This window comes from Pteropus medius, unplaced genomic scaffold (assembly GCF_902729225.1).
Source record: "Pteropus medius unplaced genomic scaffold, Ma_sr-lr_union100, whole genome shotgun sequence".
In the NCBI taxonomy this organism is placed as follows: Eukaryota; Metazoa; Chordata; class Mammalia; order Chiroptera; family Pteropodidae; genus Pteropus; species Pteropus medius.
This window is the reverse complement of record NW_024340849.1, coordinates 28,889,200-28,910,942: the sequence shown is the minus strand read 5'-3', so window position 1 is coordinate 28,910,942 and position 21,743 is coordinate 28,889,200.

The following is a 21,743-nucleotide window of genomic DNA, read 5'->3' as shown; positions in this document are numbered from 1 at the left end:
CCTTTCACGCGCCAGGCAGTCCTTACCCTGGACCACATCAGGTTGTGGGGAAGCAACAGAGGACACAGGGCAGTTCGGGCACTGTTGGCTGCCATGCCATTTCCTTTCCCTGTCTCTTCTTCTCCAGCAGAACCTGACTGGGTTCCCAGTAGCCATGTCCTAGCATCTTTTGCAGTTGGTGACCCATGACATAGTTCTAACCATGAGGGCTTTAAACTATTTTTCTGTTGTCATGTGGTCTGACAACAGTAGGCATGTGCTTTTTGGCTTTTGGCTTTTACCCTCTCCCTGCCCAGAATATGGATGTGCTGTCTGGAAGCCATCCTGTGAGCATGTGGGAAAAGAAGTCTGCATTCTTAATGGGCCTTGCACCAGCCTTGACCTCCCACCTCCAGGCTTCTTGTTAGTTACATCAATGCATTCATTCACAGAATATTACCGCAGTAGCTCTTGTAGCCTGCATTCTTCTAGACACCAACAATACAGCAGGAGCAAGGCAAACAAAGTATCCTTTTACTGTGTCCTTATAAAGGTCACATTCTACGGTAGACAGATGGTAGACAGATTATACATGAGTAAAAAGCGGATATATAATGGAAGGGGAGAGAGCTTGGGAGATAAATAAAGCAGGACAAGGGGGCTAGGAAGTGCAGGACAGGAGTGGTGCTGTAAAATTACAAGGCGACCTGAGAAGATCTGAAGGAAGACAGGGCACAGACGATGTGACATCGGCCACAGGAGGGAGAGAGGGAGGCAGAGCAAATTATATCAATATCGCAGGCTTCAGAAAACCAGTGGATGGAGATAGAGATGAAAAGGGTTAGTGCCTTGTTTTCTGTCCCCTTGTATGTCAAACAGAGTTGCATTTGACTACATGAACCAGAAAACTGACTTCATGGCTTACACAGGCAAGAGGCTTCTTTCCTCACACTCACGCCCGCTGTGGCAGGTCACTCTCCTCTATGCTCATGTCTCCGAGAAGCTCACAACTCCCTGATCTTGCCCTCCATACGCTCCTGGAACACTGTGGTGTGTCAGCCCTCTAGCCTGTGGATGAGTTTCGGGGGTCTCTGAGCTTTTCCGTCTTGTCTCTCCTTGACATCATTCACTTTTTAAGACTCTGTTGTGTTTGAGAGGCACAGGACAGGACCTCTGCGAAAGGAGAACCTATCACACAGCCACCTGGCAGTAGCCTGCTGTTGGCTGTTGGGAGGAGCTCTTGACTTCCCAGGACCTCTTCTTAGAAAGTCCAGATGCCCAATGTTATCTGTGTCCACGAGCAGCCAAGTTCAGAGGGCTGGCTCAGTCTGACTAAACTCAGAAGAAGCTGAAATTCTGCCCATGATGACCTTGCCTTTGAAAAACAGCATAAGTGAGTGTGTGTTATTGAGTTCTGTTTCAAGAAGGTGAAGCTATCCCAGTGCTTATCAGCAGTTCTGATGTGAACATGTGTGACACCTATGGTGTATTTTGAGAAAGTAAGGGACACAGAGGCACTGAGGACACTGAGGAGAAAGCCCCAGGCTGATGCAAGAGCAAGGAGATTCAAACTCCAGCCCTGGCCAGAGAGTAGCAGAGGGTGAGGCCACAATGAGGGTACTCCAGGAACGAACTGCTTGCACACCATGCCCATCTGCATGATGCTAGGAGAGCTGGTTGATCTCCAATGTCCCCAGCGACCGGCAACCAAAGAGTGGGCAAGGCAGGGGAAGAGCCTCGGTCCCTGAGAGCCCTCCTGTACCTGCCCCATGCACATCATCCGGGTGCTGTGGGCTGGGCCTTCTACTCCTAGTCAGAAGCCTGGCTCACTCTGGGCATTCAGTTGGAACAGCAGAGGGGCAGGGACAGTCATGGGTGGTCTGCACCCCCCTGAGTGGAAGGTTAGCAGTGGGCCCAAGAGGAGATGGGGCCCAGCTGGGAAGCTCCTGGCCCAGCCAAGCTGGAAGGCAAGTCCAAGGCAGGAGGGGCCAGGAGAGGCCTGAGAGTGAAAAGGGGGTGGTGTTGCAGGACTATAAGGACAAGACAAGCCTCCTGTCCCCCCACACTGCCTGGGCCCTTCCCCAACTCCACTCATCATAGTCCTGGAGGGAACCAATCATTCTCCTCTCTGCCCATGCCGAGATGGACTGTGTGACTTGTTTGTGCCAATGACGGATCAGAGTGAGGAGAGAATGGAAATCAGAAAGAACAGCTTAGAACAAAATTCAAAGCTCATCTGCTGGATGGATGGTGCAACAAAGAAAAGCAGGAGGCTGGGAGGCTCGAAGGCCAAGGACAAAGGAGAAAAGGTGCTCCACAATTAAGTCAAAGAGTACCTGTAGCAGGTGGAGACAGTTATGGGCAGATGGTCAGGGGCCTCCTCAAGAACAGTGAAGTCTGGAATGGGGTAAGACTTGGGGGATTTATTTACTGAACAGCCAGTGACTTTGGCAAAGTACAGCTGGATGTCAGGGCAGAAATGAGCCGCACAGAGCATCCTGGCAGCTCCCCCACTGGGCAGAGCTAGGCCTACAGTAAGAGAGCAGTGGGCAGAACCCCACCACAGCCTGTGCATCTGGGGTGCAGGCCCCCGGATGTCTCCCAGCAGGGGCAGGACTTATGACAACCTGCCTGGGAGTTTGGAAGGGGAAAGAAAGGCTGTGCCAGAGACCAGAGCTCGTGAAGGAACCTGACCTGTGAGTGTCAGCTTTCCTGGGAGGTGAGCTCCCTGGCCCCTCACCACACTTCACTGGGGTCACTCACAGCATGCCCCCAGCCAGGCACAGTCCACCCCAGTATGGCAGACTCAGCGGAGGGAACACTGAGCAGCACAGCCTGAGGCATCACTCATCTCTGCCTGGCCCGGGGTCTGACTTCAGGGAAGGACCATAACCCTTGAGGGAAGTGGTGAAGACAGGGCTTGCAGAAGGGCAGAAAAGACCTGGCCAAAGGCATCCCTCATGCTCTGAGAGCTCCAGAAATCTACTGAAGACTGGCAAATAAGTGAGAGACTGTAGAGCTACTTGAAAAACGACAAAGTAAGAAATATTAAAAATGGCATCACTGTGCAAGGAGGTAGGTGGGTTGCGGCGTGAGCACCAATTAAACAGACTCATTGCTTTCCATTTTCTGCAGGTTCTATTTTCACTCTATTTTCTTCTATTTACTTTTACAACCTAAAAAAAAAAAAGCCTCTACATTACATGGTCACCTTTCATCCATTTGTAATTCTCTCTCTCTGAGGCACCATAAATTTTTTTTATGTTATTATCATATTAGAGATCTAATACATTTTTTCCCCTTGCCTTTAGAACATGAGGCTCACAGATGCTTTCCAAAGCAGGATGGAAGACCACATGCAAAGGGAAGGGTGGGAGCTACTGGTTTATGGCATTTAATAGAACTGGCCCATTGGTAAAATCTCTGCACCTACTATGAAAAGAATGCTAATGAGAAAGAAACACTATGCCTCTTAGCTCCTACCAGGTTATTTAGGAGCATAGCAATGGAGAAGATAAGACTTTTGAATTCTACATGGCGATGTCCTTACTTTGGGACTTCAGCCAAGTCACTTAAACTTTCTAAGCCTCGGTTTCCTCCTCTGCAAAATGGGGATATGAAAACCTGTCCTGGCCTCTGCACGGAATTGTTTTCACAGGTGAGTAGTATAGAGTCTTCTCTGTTACCCCTGAAAAGGGAATGAGCACTAACAATAAAATGTTATGTTGATGCAAGATATTAGTGGAATTCTTATTTAAGGAAATTATTCACCCCTGTATTCGTTTAATGTTTATTGAATTCATTTAACATTATTATTCATTTATCATCATTATTGTACATCTGATCCTGTGTTAAGCATTGGAAATAGGGTAGTGAATCCCACACCTTTTCAGGACATAGTGGTCAGGTTGTTACCTGCAGCTAAATGCAATCCTATTTCATATCCAAAGGGACAGTAGAGAGGATAAGACAGGGCCTAAGATTTGGAGCCCAATTGCTGTGGGTTCAAACCAAGCTTACAATTTGTGTAACCAGGGGAACATTACATAGTCCCTCTGTAAACAAGTTTATCTTAGAAGAAGTTGGCCCATAGTGCCTGACACAGATGGAGAACCCCGTGTGTAGCAACTGCTGTTGCTACCATATGAAATGCTGTTTTCTTCACGGTGACACATTTAGAAGTGACATGACAGCTTACTCCTCAGGCTCCCTGCAAGGGTGACCCTCGATCCACTCCTCCTTGGTGGTTAGTCTGAATCTCAGACAACAGGGGAACCTCTACTGCCTCCAGCTCTGGAAAGATGAACTTGCCAGTGAGGCAAACCAGGGATGTGCCACACATGCTCCCAAGAGCAGGATCTCGGAGAAGGGGAAGGCCACTATGGCTGGTGGCCACAGAGGTGGCCTGGCTCTTTGCACATAGTCGGGCTCAGCATATCCGGCCAAATAAACAAACCAATAAATGAAGATCTAATCTGAGCTAGGTGTTTCACAGAAACCATGGTTATAAACGTCTGCATTTGCTGTGCATGTACTGGGTGCCAGGCACACTCCTAGTACGTGAGAAGAGTCTTGACCAACTCTAGCAAGAGGTTTGGGACTCACCGCCAGGTGTGGTCTACCTTCTGGGGAGAGTCAAGTCACAGCTCTTGAAACCACATAACTGTGGGATCGATTCCAAATTGCAAAATATCAACTTGCAGATAAGATAGAGTTGGTAAATTAATTTAAAAACATTGAAGTTGGGGAAGCCCTTTCAGGCAGAGAATGTCTTGGAGGCTGGATCCCCCTCCTTGCTGTAACCCATAAAGCGTTATCAAACACTGTGTTATCTTCTGTCCTGCTGCCTTTTGACCAAAAAGGAGGCTCCCCCTCCAGACTTGACTCGCCACAGATTTGACATACTCTCTGAAACTATTTTAAAAAACTTATGCTTCCATTCTCCAGGCCTTTTACACGGACTCCTGCAGTGGTCTCCTAGTTGGAGGCCATTCTAATTCCTGCTAATTGTCTGCACTCCCCCTTCCCCCCAGCCCCGGGCACACACTCCATTTTCCAAAGAGTAAAGCTTAACTCCTTAGCCTGGTGTTTAAAAATGCTTTACAGTGTGGTCTCTGACCAGCTCCAGCTACTCCTCCATCAGCATTTTACAGTCCAGAGAAGCTCACTGCTTCCTTGCTTCCCTCCTCCACAACTTTGCCCATACCAGTCCCTCCACGAGGCATGCCCCCTTTCCCGTTCCTGGCCCTCTCTACGCTCATTATTAAGGGTCCGGTCTGCTTAGATGCCCCCGTTTCTCATCTCCTCGAGTGCTAAGATTGAAAGACATTTTTGATTATTCTTTATACTGCAGGTCTTTTAGACAATAAATCTTTTTTACATTCCTTGGTTCTAAGCTCCATTAGATTAGGAACTGAATCATGTATGATTTTGTGTACCCTATGGCTCCTAAGATATCTTGAATATTGAGGGCATGTAATAAATATTTGTTGCATAAATTAATATTTAATTATTTCATAAAATTTCCCCTATTTGTCACAGAAATGGCCTTTTTCTTCCATAGTCACAATATAAGTCAACATTGCAGAAGCTTTTGCTGATATCATTTTCTTGAGCACTGTTATTAATAATTGGTCTTAAAATGCTCATTTAAGTGCCCAACTTGTACATAAGAGGTCTGCTTTCCTGTTGATGTTCACACTCAGCCATAATTATCTGTCAGAAGAGGCATGAAGAGGTGAAGAGATGAAAGCTTGGAAGGTCGGATGTGCCACCTCGAAATCCTGAAATGAGGGGGCAATTATCAGCAGCCTTGAGTGCGGGGGATGTGGGGGTCAGGGTTAATTGTGTGAGGCCACTTGTTTTGCATTTCATAGAATCTCAGTTTCCTCTGCCACCCAATCCCAACACACACACACACACACACACACACACACACACACACACACACACACACACAGCCAGCCCTCTCCCTGCTGGGAAGGAGTGACCCCAAATGCACAGGTCTGGAGCTAACTGAAGTGTGCTCATTCAAGGACCAGAACTCAAAAACATGTAAGGGTCCAGGTGGGCCTGCCTGGTCTTCCTAAACACGAGAGTCTCAACCAATTCAACCTTTCATTTATTCCTCAGGGTCATTATCATGAACATTATTTATTGTATTATGTAGTCATACTGTGGTTGTCTCAGAATCTCTGTGCTTTTCCCTCTCAACTGCTAAAATATTTAGTTTCTGTATCTGCTTTTCATAATTTTCCAACCTCACAGCGACTGTCAGATTCACTGTGGTCACTTCATGAGGGGTCAACCTGCAGAAACAATCCCCTTGTCCTATTTGCAAAGGCCAGGAAATCAGCTAGCCAGGCTGGAAGGCTGTGTCTGAGCAAGACATTTGTTATTAAGATTGAGAACTAGCGGTCTTTGCTACATTTATTCTGGAAGGGCTGAGGCCTTTCCTACTTGCTCTCTGGCTCCTTAGAAAGTTCAAGTTGTAAGAAATCCCAGTTCCAAGTGAAGATGATGGACAGATCTGTATCAGTGTATCATCTCCACTTTATGATCAGCAATTTAGTTTCCGCGCAACAGCATCATTCATTGCATGAAATTAATGCCAGTAATTTGAATTTTATTGGCTTTGTAGTTTCTATTATATTCAGTTGGAAATTTGTTTTGGCTTTATAGCTGTATATGAGCTTATAGGTATTTAAGTAGCTTTATAATAATAAAGCCAACACTGGGGATTCATAAGAATTTTTCTCAGTCCTGCTTTGCAAAATCTTTCCTGGTTTGTACCATGAGCCTGACACTTGACATGCTCATTGGGGAGGCATGTCCTTGAATCTGTTCTTGCCTACTGGTTGTTACTGATGTAAAGTGACTGGCAATAGCCATTCACACCAAAGAAAGCACTGATGAGCCACAAGGGAACTAGGTTATAAGGCTATAAAGGGATCACTCGGATCATCCAGAATATACAGATATTAGTTTTTTTATTATCATCAAAATATCCACAAAACTTTTTTAAAAAATTAAACCTCTTACTTTGAGATAATTGTAGAGTTACGTGCAGTTATAAGAAATTATACCAAGAGATCCCATGTATCCTTCACCTAGTTTCCCCAAAGGTAACACCTGGTAAAACCATAGTAATATCACAACCAGGCCATTGACATTCAGAATGTCAATGACAACGCACCAATCTTAATCAGATTTCACCGGTTTAACATGCATTTATTCACTGGTTTATTTTTGTGTGTATTTAGTTCTATGCAATTTTATCCCATATTGTTTCCACCACCACAGTCAAGACCCAGACCAGTTCCATCACCACAAAGATCCCTTTTGTAACCACACCCACCTCCTGAATCCCCGGCAACCACTGATCTGTTCTCCATCACTATGGTTGGTCATTTCAAAAATGTTCGACCACTGGAATCACAGTATTCAACCTTTAGGATTGGCTTTTATATTCAGTGTAATTCCTTTGAGGTCCATCCAAAGCGTAGCATGCATCAATAGTCTGTTCTTTTGTATTGCTGAGTAGTGTTCCGTGTCATGGCTGTACCACAGTTTGTTTAACCATTCACCTGTTGAAGGACATCTGGGTTGTTTCAGGTTTTGGGCTATTACAAATAAAGCTACTATAAGCATTCGTGTAGTTTTTTTTAATTCATTTATTTTTTATGGTGACGTTGGTTAATGAAATCCAATAAGTTTCAGCTGTACACTTTAATAGAAAGGCACATATATGTTTACACTGTGTGTGCAGTGTACAGGTTTTTGTGTAAACACAGATTTCATTTCTCTGGGATGAACGCTGAAGAGTCAGAGCACTGGGTTATACGGCATTTATATTATAGGTTTAGTTTTATAAGAAACTGTCAAAGTTTTCCAGAGCACCTGTACCATTTTACTCAGGATAACATTTTAAAATTCTCATCAAGAACTGTGGACTTCAATTTGCAAAAACACTAATTTACTGACTGACACTAGATAACTAAACAATCAGCAAGGTGTCCTTGAAGATATAAAAAGAGAAGCAGCTAGTTCTATATGGGCAAAACATTGACTCTTAATGAACAGATACTGGGAAAACTTTAAAGTTTCAAGTAGTTTTCTGCCTCCCAAATGGTGGAGGCTTGAATTCTAAGGCAGTGTCCCTTGTAGGAAAAACACTCTAATGGCCTTTTGGTTATTCGAGTAGATCCCGCTCCTGCTTCCTCGTGTTTGGAGGTCGACCCATCTCTGGAAGGAGTCTGCGGGAGCTGGAGGAGAGTGTGGCGCTGTGTGCAGAAGGTGCCCTTCGGTCTACACACACCTCTGGAGCTCCAGCGCCAGCGGCCCCTCTCTTGCCAGGTCACTTCACAGACCCTGAGAATACAGTCACATGTTCTGTAAAATCTCTAGAAGTATGATATTTTAACCGCCGTTGACTAAGACCACCGACTATGTCTACTCCCAACTCTCTCCTATGTCACACAGATGACAGTGAAATGGCCATGACATTTGGGGGCTCGGTGGGGACTCAGAAGAGGGCCTGCCTTATACTTGAGGCCTGTAGCATCTCCTGAGGCCAGAGGTTCCCAGAGTGGGGGGCAGTGGCCCAGCACCATGGCCTGGAGGCTGTGCCAGAGACTGCGGAGACTTCTGCCCCAAGCCTAAGTGAGCATGTGCTTGGGGGACCCTTGGACACAACTATGTAGTTGGAGAGATCCAATGTACAGGCAGGAAGCTAGTGGGGCTTACAGAGCAGTGCCCACAAGGCCTTCTACAAATCCTAGTGCCCAGGCTGCCTCTAGATAAGCCAAATCAGGGATAGGACTCATGCTGAGTGTGACCAGGCCCTAGGATGTTTCTAAGCTCTCCAGGTCATTCTAGGATCCAGCTAAGGTTGAGAGCTGCTGAGCCATTGGAATTTGGGCATTTAAAAGGGCATGTACCTTATTTTACAGCCCTAATCGAGTGATAGCAGGACTTTGCTTTACCTGTATATGATTATGACTGTATTAAATTAGCCTATGACAATGGTGGGAAATATCAACCTCCATTTCATTTCAACTGCCTCTGTCTTGTTCAGCTTCCTGAAGCTGCTTTCATTGGCATTCCCTCCTCCTACCCTACCACTCCCGCCTCAGTTCTTAAAGCAGTCCCTGTTGAAAGGGGAAGTGATTTGGGTCATTCAGCCTCCCCAGGCAGCCCTGAGCTGAGTGGCCTGTGGCTGACCACCTCATTCCCCAAGATTCATTCGCTGCCTTTAATGCCAGTGACTGTCGCAGAGCTCTCATACATCCCTGCAGAGCCAGCCCTCCCGACCCATGTACGCCACTCATTCATGCTCTGGTTATAACCCATGGGTACTGTTCCATGGCTGAGGTCCTGCTGCCCCTACTCCTGAGTGCCTCTTGACCCCATGTCCAGAGTCTGTTACCACTCAGGTGGAGAACTCTAAGTGGCCTCCCCAACTCTTTAGCACTGACCACCCTGGATTCCAGGTCTCAAAACTCCAGCAGCTATCCTTGTACGAATCACACCTGAGCTGGCCACATGCTTCCCCACCTGGTACCTTTGTCACAGCATTTGTCACAGGGCGCATGCCAGGACCTGGTGCTTTCGACCTACTCAAGGAATCACTGTGCTCCATCACCAGTTCAGAACTATGACAGAAAGACCATGTGAACAGGAGTCAGGAGATGGACACTTTAATGCTGGCTTTACCACTGGACTGCCTTCCTATTGCTGCTGTTAACAAAATATCGCTAACTTAATGACTTGAAAAACATTTAAAAAACATTATCTCTCAGCCGGGTCTGAAAATCAAAAGTTCAATATGAGTCTTATGGGGCTAAAACCAAAGTGTTGGCAGAGCTGTGTTCCCTCTGGAGGTTATAGGGGCAAATTTGTTTCCATGTCTTTTTCAGTTTCTAGAAGCCATCTATATTCCCTGGCTTGTGGCTGCATCACTCTGACCTCTGCTTCTGCTGTCACATTTTCCTCTTTAACTCTGGCCTCCTGCTTCCCTCCTATTAGGGCCCTTGTGATTATACCTGGATAATCCAGGATAATTTCCCCATTTCGAAATCCTTAACTTAATCACATTTGAAAAGCCCCTTTTGCCATGTAAGAGAACATATTAGAAGGTTCTGGAGATTAGGGTATGGACATCTTTAGGGGGCCATTTTCTACACTTATCACAACTCGTAATTTGCTATGTGATCCTGACCAAACCATCCACTCCTCCAAGCCTGCTGCATCTATATATCATAAAGAACTGAGCTGATTCACACCTTTTAGCTCTAAAATTCTATGACTCTGTGATCCAGGGCTCACCAACACACTTTGGTGAGATGGCAGCTGAGGTCGAGGGATGTCCCTCTGGTTCTGGTGGGACTGTCCCTGTAGAAGGCAAAGAGCATGGGGCCAAGACCAGGGCCTGCGCTCCCTCATCATGTTTCACTGCCCAGATTAACTCGGTGTATGAAATTTTGTTCTGTAGAAACCTGGAACAATGTCTGAAATATTTTTAGGGAATTATCTTTTCTGCTTTTTTTTCCTTTCTGTGTCTTGAGTAAAGCTATCTCATAAAGCAAAGATTACTCCTTGCTGTTCTTCAGGGATTGGGATTTGCAAATTCAGTTTTCCAAACGTTGTTTATTTTCTCTTAGATGCTTTACTTAGTTAACAAAACGCATTGTTATCTCCCATAACCACTGCCGTCAGCCATGCTCAGTGGAAAGGCCCCTTCCCTCCCTCAGCGATATTCTTGTAGAGCTTAGACCTTGCCCTCAGCTCAGTCCGCTTCGCTGACTCCAGCAAGGCTCCCTCCTGCCAGGCTCCCTTGAAGTGTGGGAGTGGGGAGCGGTCTGCTTGGAGCACCTGCCTTCCTCCCTCCCTCCACTGGGTCTCCACTCCTCAGCTTGAGGGGAAGGATGTGGAAGAATGAGCTGGAAGGAGCTGGACGAGAGGCGTCCCTTGTCCAGTGCCTTGAGGCCGACCCTGCTAACTGTGTCTATCATCTGAGGGTGTTATCCAAATGCTGGCTATCTCCAGGGGCAAGACAAACTTCCTCAGAAGCCTGCCTCAAGGCCTCCCCATTGCCCCCTTCCCTGGAACGTGGCAGACCTGCCTCACTCAGCCTCTTGCCACCCCAACCCAGCACCAGCCTCCAGGAGTTCCCTCATTCCTACATGCCTGTCTCAGTGAGCACCTCAGTGACCACTGGACCCGGGGAACCTCCATTTTGGCTACGATGAATGGGAGGCCCGTAGGCTGTTCTACTGCGGGCAGCCCCTCTCTTCACCATGCCAGCTCTCATAGGTTCTTATCCTCCTGCCCAACAAGCATGCTGCATATGCAGACACCCAAGCAGAGAACGACATGCCAGTCATCCCTTCCTCCAATCATTCACTCAGCAAACATTTATTAGTAACCAACAGTGAGGCTGGCACAACTCAAGGTGCTGGGAATATAGCAAAGACATAAACCCTACCCTCATGGAACTTACACATAAGTAAATGGCATGTTCAAAGGGAAGGGGAGAAGGAATAGAGTAAGGTAATGCAGATAAAGTGCCAGTAGCAAGAAGGAGTTTCACCGAGTTGTTCAGTGAAGGCCTCATCAAGAAGGTGACATTTGAACAAAGACTTGAAGAAGGTGAGGAAGTAGTCCCTGCGGATATCCTGGAGAAGAATGTGCCAAGCAGGGGGAGCTGGCCCTGAGGCAGGATCCTGCGCAGGATGTTTGAAGAATAGCGAGGAGGCTGGGGTGGCTGGAGCAACTGAACAGGGGAAGCAGCAGGAGATGAGGCTGGAGAGGTGAGAGGGTAGACAAAGTGATAAAGGGCCTGATAGCCTACCAACAAGTCTCTGGATTCAATGAGAAGACACTGGACGGACCTGGGCAGAAGAGTAACATGATATGACTTTAACAGGATCCCTCTAGCTGCTCCGTGAACAACAGTCTATATGGGAGCAAGGGCAGGAGCAAGGAGGCAGTTAGAAGGCTACTGCAGTGACCCGGGATGATGGGGGCTTTGCACCAGCACAGTATCAACGTGGATGGCGAGAAATGGTCACGTTCTTGATAGATTTTGAAATAGGATCAACAGAATTTCCTGGCGTATTTAATGAGAAGTGTGAGTGAGAGAAATCAACATGAAAGACAGAATTGCCATTAACTGAGATGGGGGAGGGGCAGATTTGTTGGCAGGGAGGGAGATCAGGGTAAGTTATGATGTGGTCAGTTTGAGATGTCTGTTAGATGTTCAAGTGGAGCTATCAGGGAGGAGGTAGACATATGTGCATGAACTTCAGGGGAGAAGTCCAGGCTAGACACATAAACTGAAGGGCCATCAACATATACGTGATAGTAAAAGCCATCAGACATGAAACAGAATAGGGAGCCCAGATATAGGCCCATACAAATATAGTGAACTGATCTTTAAAAAAAAAAGAAAAGAAAAGTCAATAAAGTGGAAAAAGGATAGTCTTTTTAACAAACGGTACTGGAACAACTGGATGTCCATATGCAAAAAAAGAACTTAGAAACAGACCTCCTTACACCCTTACGAAAATTAACTCAAAATGGTTCACAGACCAAAACGTAAAATGCAAAACCGTAAAAGATTTTCTAGGAGAAAATATGTGACCTTGGGTTGGGTGATGAGTTTTTAGGTGCAATACCAAGAGCACGATCTCTGAAAGAAAAATTGATGCGCTGGACTTTATTAAAATAAAGCTGTGAGATTAGATAAGACCACAAGGGAGGAAGTGCAGAGGAAGAAGAGAAGAGGTCCAGGAACAGGTTTGGGGAACTTTCCAGCTGATTTCAGTATCATTGTTTATGGCCCAGAAATCGCTCTTTTACTGTCGAAGATCTTTTTTTTCTTCTCTTTCCTATTGTTTCTGAAGTTTACAATTGCCGGGCTGCCAGCTCTGGACAACAAACATGCTTTTTGTGGCTATTTGCACTTAATCCAAGGTAAACCAAGACCATAACAGCCCAGGCCCCTGCCAGCAGTGAATGCAGCTTTCCTGTCTTCTATTCTGTCCCTACTCCTCCTGGCTTTCTGTCCCTGGACAGAAGCAGAAAGAAAAGCTGTGTAGCAAGCATCCACATTTGTCACTACAAAACCCTGTCCTCTCTAGGGAGTCATTTTCCCTTCCCAGCCCTAATTCCTTGCCCTTTTAAACCAGAGCCATTATTACTTCTAATTTGCATTGACTGCTCCCTTAGCGACCATCCCACATTGAATGGGATATCAACTTGCTTCTAATACTGCTATATTTACCAAAATCTTAGCTGTACCAGAGTACAACCTCAAATGTGATCAACAGAAATGTAAACAGTTGTCACCACATCCACATACAGGAATATCTTCCTTTATACAACAGCTGCGTGATAGCCAAGCTGACTAGAAGGCTCATTTTAGATGAATCCTGCTTTTCTCTTGCCATCAATAAAACACAACCTCATAACTTTATTTACCATTGAAACATTTTTGGACCCAAAACAGTGCTACTGCTCTTAAGATTTAAAATTATATGTCATATTTAAATAAGGGAGATAATTTCATACTTTTACACATTAATTAAGACTGTCTATTTCAGAAAAGATTTAAACAGTGGTATGCTGGTAAACGAGCTCTTTGGAAAGAAAAAAAAACCCTATTTTGCAGTGTCTGCCTATATCCACGGTGTAAGTACTCCCACTGTGCCTGATCTCAAGCTATCAACTGTTTAACAAGGGACTCACAAAATTCCTGACTATTTAATAAGCACAGTTTCTAGCACACCACTGGAAGGTACCCTGAAAGGATACATAATACGCATCCAGGTAACAAACAAAAAGTAGGTGAAAAGGAAGAAATGAAACAAAGATAGAGGTATAAACGGCACCAAGAGTTCGTAAATATAAAAATGCATACTATAAAGCCCCACACTCAGTTTCAATGCCGACATTTGGCTTTAAGATACTTCCAACACTCAGAGGAGACACTTTCCTGGTTCACAGTGTCCTCAAGATAAAAATAAGTCTCATGCTGAGAAGTGCCAGTTTCCTGTTCCTCAAGTAGGTCACATTTCTCCTGAGGGTGCCCATAAAGCAAAGACTATGTCACAAAGTAAATGTCCTCATCAACAACAGGGTGATGGCCTGACCTTGAGTCTACAAGTAGGTAAAAGCAATTCTCCAGGATGCTGGGCCCAATCCGTTTAATCCCTGGCAGGTGGAGGTGTGGATGGATCTGAGTTATCTCCCAGGCTCTTGCCAAAAGACCAAGCTGTGGTGAGTTTGAAATTGCTCTCCCAGGCAGATCTCCCCACTTGAGGGTCTTTCTAGAAATCCCAGTGTTTACAACATTCACATGATGGAGTTTCTGCCTCTGATCAACAGGCTGGGCCTCAGGAACCAGAGCTTGGATCTACAGCCAGTTCACATCCCAGCCAGATCAATCCAGAGCCTTGTATTAATCAATCCAGAGCCCTTGGACTCTTGTAATTTGAATGGCTGACTACTCTCTTTGAGGGCGAGGCTGTAATTGGTCTGGGTCCCCAACCTGCCCTTCTCGGTCCTGCCCTTGTCCTCCTTGGCACCCCTACGGCTAAGCTCACATAGCGCCAGCACACATCCTATCATTTGGGTGGGGACTCGCATTTATTGGCATGGGCGTGCAGCAACGTCTCTCAGGGCAAAAAACAGTCCTGGTTGCCTTGTGCCACCACCAAAAACACACGGGATTCAACAAACGGCCTTTTTTATTTCCTCATTCCTTTTTTAGGTAGAAGTGAAGACAGGTGTGGAGGTATTGAACAGTTGGCAGTAATTACCAAAATGATCACAACACCTCGAGTACACAGCACCTTTTTTTTTTTTTTTATACAGAGAACCTCGGGCCACCTTGGCCTGGTTTTCCCCAATGAGGAAAGGTTTGTACTTCACTCCAAGACCTGGTGAGACCCAGGCACCCTGGCCTCACCCAGTGGTGGATAGGCTCTCAAGACATCTGAGTCTGGGTAGAGAAATGGCAAAGGTTGTCTCCTGGGCCATGACCCATTCTCACCCAGCCAATATGCCCATTCTTCCAACCTGAGTCATGAACCCAATGCCGCCTATGCTATGGCATATGGCCAAGCCACAGCTCTGCAAGGGAAATCGAAGACTGCAGTGCTCCTTCAGAAAAAGGCATCTGACAGAAGCCACTGTGCTACCTTTAATCTGGCAGGGGAAAAGATGCTCGAGGTAAAGGAAACGGCTGTCTGTGTGTCTGGGTGCACGGACACATGCACTCACGGGATTTCTTCTTTTCTGTAAATTCTGATAACTCTATCAAATTCTTACTTCAGACATAAATTATAGCCAGATACAGGAAAATGTAAAAACTGGGAAAGAAAAAGTCTATTTTCTAAAAAGAATTAGAATATTCCTCAGTTAACTAAGAGGAGAAAGTGTCAAGAACCCTTTTTGAGCTTTCTTTGCCGAAGTGTATTGGTTCCTTCAAGGTGCGAAGCAGTTAGTGGATATGTGAGCCAAGCACCAGTCTGCTCCCTGGGCACATGGAACCTACCTCTCCTCCGATGTACTAAACTGAAATCTCAGATCAGCAGTCAATTGGTTGATGGACCCGAGAAAATTGCAAACATCTGGTGGAGAGATGTTACATATAAGGAATATAGTTGCAGGAAGCTTTCTATCTATCCCACTCTAGAGGCATTGAAGGCAAATTCGTTCTGGAGGCCAAGAAAACAGTGAGAGTGTCTTGGCAGAGCTCACAGGGCCTGTCAAGGAAACAGTCTGGCATTGTCCATCCCAAATAAATGTATACACACACAGTTTTATAGTAGCTCTCTTCATGGTAGGTCAAAGTCCTTCCCTTGTTCTCTTTTCATTAGTCAGATGAAGTGAGAAATGAACCTTCCTTCTTCCACTCTACCCCACACCACCCTCCTGTGCAGCAACTGAGGACTTTGTCTAGGATCGTAGCTGCAGGCAGTGCCTGACTAGTTCAGCCCAGTCAGAGCATTCCCGTTCAGGAATGCTCAGTGTTTGGTTCAGGGATGGGCTACAGTAGAGTGTGGCCTGAAACACGGGGCTTTCATCAGAAGCAGCTGGCAGTCTCAGCCCCTGCCAAGGAAAGCAGCTCTAAGAAAAAGCCAACACAGAGGAGAGCCAAGCTAGGAGAAATTAAGAGAAATAGAGCCAGCGCAGAACCTCGGTCAAACCATGCCTGGAGCCTAAGAAGCACAAAACCCAGTGAGTCTCCACTAATCTTCAAGCCTGTGCATTAGACGGGATTGTCAATAACCTGCAACCGAAAACATCCTAGCTAAAATACCACGCCTCCAGAATTATTAAACAATCAATAGGATGGAAACTGCCAATATCTTGTAGAACGGGCTTTAGAAATCCTGGCTTTAAAAGCTGTTATACTCAGGAGGATGGAACACCAACAGTGGCTTATATTTTCATGTGGGCAATGACACTTCTAATAATTCATGTATCATTTTCTATTCACACATTGCTTTTAAAAGGATTTGAGTCCTCTTACAATAAAAAATACCTATGTATTAGGACAATTAAAATAAGAATTAAATATCCAGGGGAAGATATAAATATATCAGAAAACAAAAAGTATAATCGTTATACTGGAACATACAATTTAGCTCAGAGAATCCTGGCAGCCAAGGTTAAAAAAAAACAAAACACAAAAGCAGAGTAGCCTATTTTAACATAATTCTTATTATCTGAAAAAGAAAAACACCACTGTTTACAAGAAGATATACTTTTTCTAGCAATAAGTAGGCTCTGGAATGGTTGTAGTCAATTTGGAAAGTTTAGGTCCCTGAATGCTGACATTAGCTGAACCACTTCAGCTTATCTATATTTAGAGGGTCAACAAAAGTGTCAACATTCATCTAAGTACTGGCACTATCAGAATGTTACCAGATTCTGGCAGAGAAACATTTACATCAGCACTTGCAAGAAAGTTCAGTGGGTTGCAGTGAATTTTTGAAGAAAGTACAATATGACACCAACCCTATGGGGCTGCAGTCAGCAGCGGCAGGAGGGCACACTGAGAGCTTGAACTCTGCAGCCCCTCTGCACCCCAAGGATGGGGCAGGAAGGTGGAGGAGCTGAGGGATGGAAAAGGAGAAGGCAAGTCATGCCATGTGGGAATCCTCACGGAAGCAGCTAAGCTGCAAGACCCAGGTGAATGCAGCAGGAGAGAGAAGGTGTGCTTCGTCAGTGTGTGCTGACCCAGGGCGGAGATCTCATGGCTAACCAGCAATGGATCCAGGGGTCTGACATGAAGTGTCTGCAAAGCCCACTGCTCACCTCTGGTGACCATGCCCATCCCATCCATCCCCTCTAATTGTAGCCTCAGCTCAGGAGACAGTTCCATGTGAGTTGTGACAGCCCCTTCAGCTTGTACTGCGCCTTTCTGCATTCCCACACTATCCCACTTTACCTGTGGCCCATTAGCACAAGATAGTGAAGAGCTCCAACAGGCAACTGAAGCTAGTGGAGAAATGCTCCAGGCTCTGGCCTTCTGCAGACAGCTCTGAGAGGCTTGCTTCCCACAGATCTTGACAGAATTAAGCCCTTACCCAGAAAGATAACCTCGACCGTGTACTTACTTCTTCTCCTCCCTGTCTCACTCTCCCCTCTTCTGGAATCACCTCCCGAACAAATTGCCTGCAGCAAAGCCCTCGTCTCAGGCTCTGCTTAAAAGCAAGTTTAACGAAGAAAAAGCATCAGCGTAGGGACATCATAGATCAGAAAGCACAGCTCACCAAATTCTTAGCAGGTTCAGACTCATTATTAAAGCCATTGACCACCGCCCTTCACTCTCTGGAGAGAGAGGTTGCACAGGAGGAAGAGGTTTTCTGGGAAAGATGAGCTCAGTGCTCAGCCAAAGGCAAAATATTTCTGAAGGCTGATCTATCCATTTCAAAAAAAGTCACGACAGAAATTACCAAACCATGGAGTTGTTGGACTAGTGTGGAGTTCTCAATAAATGCATTTCAAAGTACTCTTTTTCTTGGGAGTTGTATTCAACTGTATACAAAAGTTATGTACAAGTTGTATACAAAAGGCTGATGAAATGGGTCGTTGTAGGGCTGCTTGCCAGTTTCCTCCTAAGTGGAGCACATGCCCCTGATTTGAAGCAGGGAAAAAAAAGGAATTTTATTTTAATTTATTTTTTATTTTTTGCATATTCTAATGCTACAGGCATCCATTAAGAAAAAAAAAAATAGAACCTTTAGTGCCTGGGAAGAAATATAATTCTTCTCCAAGCTCTCAAAGGCATTACATTTTTATGAGCTACTTGCAAAGTGTAAGAAAGATACCTTTCATGATTGCATTGCTTTTATGCAACTGTATCCAATGGTCAGGACAGAACCTGGGGTTTGCCTGAGGACAGCAAATGAGTCTACTGCCAGACAAGATGTGGGGACTCCCCGTGAGCAAGGAGAGTCTAAAGTTATTATTTTTTTTCTATCCATCACTCTTATCTCATTGATTCATCTTATGGTCCAAGACATTATTCAGAAAATAAAATGTTATGAAAATTTTTCATTTTATGAGACATTTCATGAGACAGTACTCCGGCAAGGGAAGGCTAGTTTCCTCGGACTCAAGAGGGCAACCTGCTTCGCCTGATGCTGTTGTTTCTGAGCGGCTCAGAAAGACAGGGATTCAGACCAGGAGCCCTGAGGAGAAGGCGCTGGCCAGTTTGTGCTGAGGTCTCTGAGCTTGGATGGAGGCCCAGTGTCCCTGGAACTCAGACCTCTAGGAGGCTCTGGGTGGCTGGCGCTGGAGTCTCTCAGAGAGGCAGGATGAGGCCGGCTTTGCAAGTGTTGGAAAAACTACAAAGATGTTCGAACAGGATCCAGCTGCCTCCAAAGGAGAAACTGTCCCTACCTGGGTGCCGAACCACTGTAGGAGTGATGTTCACAGAAACCACAAGTGGGGGAAAGGGAGCTAGAGAGCAAGTCCCTCCTGCAGCCTCGCAGTTTCCATCTAGCGCCCCCTACTGGCAGAGCTTGAAAAGCAAAAATCAGGTTTCAGCGTCCCAGCCCCAGCATCACAGAACACAGGATGGGTTTGCAGCTAAGAGACAACAGCTTAGTGACTGACACAGCACTCTACAAGACTTTCAGCCTCAGAATACTAAAGCTCTAATTTTAAAATCTTTCTTGTGCTTGCAATTCAGCGACAAAGTAAAATATCAAGGAAACCGTGGAGAAACTGTAGTTTCGTATAGTGTTGCCAAAAGCACACTCAGCTCACAAGGCGGGCTTTGGATAAAAACTGGAGACGGTGAGGGACACAGTGCCTGTGTATTTTAGAAACTTCGATATCGAACAGGTAGAAGGGTAAACTGAAGAACTGCATTGTGTTAAAGATGCACAAAGAATAGATAATATTTGGGATACCACTGGAAAAACAAAGGACATGGATAATGGCAGAGAAGAAGGAAGAGGTGGAGCTCTTCCGGCATTTAAGAAAGTGTTGTACATCCTAGGAAAAGATTGCTTCTGCTTGTAACATTAAGTTTGAAGAAAGCAGCCACATTAAACGGCCTGCAGGTCTGCGGCCACACAGACCTGTGAGGAGGCTACCTGGAAAGCAGGCCGATGCTTAGAACCTTTCCAAGCCCACACGAGCCCCCTCCCAGGTGTTAACGGATCACAGTACTGAGGTCACTCCGCATTCCCCCAGAACAAAATAATCCATTCAGCTGAGTAAAGTCAAAAACATGAAAAGTTTTGGGAATGATTTCTGTTCAAAGTCAAGGACATGCAGATGTAAAGGCCTGACATTTATTAACCCGGAAATCTTGCATTTAAAGACCTTGGATAGTCAAGATATTATTGACATTCTAGAAAAGAAAATCAGCAAGGCCCAGGGAAATGGCTTCTGTGAGAAGATCTGCACTCACAGCTAAGACCTGAGAGGGCGAGGACTTTTTGAAAACCTCAGGATGGAAGTCATGGCCCCTCCATGTAGAGAATGACCCTCCCTCCACTTCCCTGGCTTCCTTTCCCAGCCTCGTGCTGCCTCCCTGCAGTCACACAAGGGCTTCGGGGCCTCTGGGAGGGGTACCATGCAAGGCCTTCTCCTATCAAATGATGATAAAGAGGACATTTAGGTTTAGGATAGGAAACATAAATATACAAGAATGTCCTAGGGTAAATGCATTATGCACCTTCTAAAAAGCCCCCACAGCTCTAGATAGCTATGATTATAATTCTGAACTCTGTTGTTTGTTTTTGTCGCCTTAAGCTTTGGCCACTTGCTTCTGTGCCCGGTGGATGTTTTTCAAGTTCAAAGTGAAAAACTATGTCTTTTATCTTTCTTACAAGGTTTTTCTAATCTTCACCTGGCATTCACGTGCTTCTGGCAACAGAGGTTTCTATCCATTGTGACTCAACCCAACTAAGTAAATTTCAATGCTTTGTGGGCGCTTTAATTAGCTTTGGGGGGAAAAAAAGTAATTATAATGTGGTAATAGTCTTTCAAGAAGTCAGATACCTCTAGAATATCTCTCCTCCGCCTCCACCCCTACAGACAAAGAACCAAGGAACTCAGAGGTCTCAGGTGATTGATGAAGTCCCCCAAATTGTATGCAAGCCTTTTGTGCATATAAAGGGTACTTTTGTGAGAGAAGTCAACAACTTTTCAAGAGATTCTCAGGGAATTTCTTGATCTTCAAAAGGTTGCAAATTCTGAACCTATTTAAAATCTGTTGCATAAATAAATGGAAGAAAATTAATAAATGTATAAATGTTATTCTGTCTGGTATTTGTTATGCACTCAATTTCTTTTTCCCACTCCATTCACCTTGTACCTCCACCCACCCCACCCCACACACTTAGCTCCTTTAATCTTTAATAGCTGGTCCTGATTTTTCTGTCTGGGTTTCAGCCAGTTCCTTTTGAACCACCCATAGGTCAATGGTTGGTCTTCAGACCCCACATTCCCTGGGAGGAATATTCTGGAGAATCATTATCTTCACCTAATACAATCCCCTTGCCCTTATATGAAAAGGCCCCTCTAGCTATGGGTGGGACAAAGTTCTCAGATAAGGACAGTGACTCCTACTACAGCCAGAGAGAGAGGCAACAGCAGAGAGAAGCTTTATAGAAAGTGGTTAGAGAAAAGTAGAGGGAAAAAGGCTCTGGCATGTTGGGAACCTCTCCTCCATACCTAGGCTGGGCTTCCTGACAGTAGCCCCCACCCAAAGGCCAGCCCTAATGCCTGATATTTATACACAGAAACACACACACCACCAGCACCACCATCCCCACCTTCATTCACCACCTTCTGAAGCCTGCCAGCTCTTGTAGACACTTTTATTCATTCTACTGTAGGGAGGAGGCAAAAGCACTAAAATGTTAAATTAAGCTATATTCGGAGACTGCAATATGCTCATCAGCCCTGCAGCCAGACCACAGGAAACCTGCAGAACAAAGAAAGATTTCTGCTGGATTGCTAACAACTCATTTCCCCTCATCGTGAAGGGAAAACAGGAAAACAGAGTCTTTAAGTGGTGCCCTACACAAAATAAAATCATTCATTCCCTATGGCTAAAACCATGGGGAACCTATGGATTAAAGTCTGGGAATTGCAAGCAGGCCTTTCAAGCTATATATTCTTACCTTTCACACTACATACTCTTATCCTTCCTCACTGTATGTCCACATCATCAAAGGAAAATGGGTAAACAAAGTCTTTAAACCATAATTCACAGAAACTGAAGAATG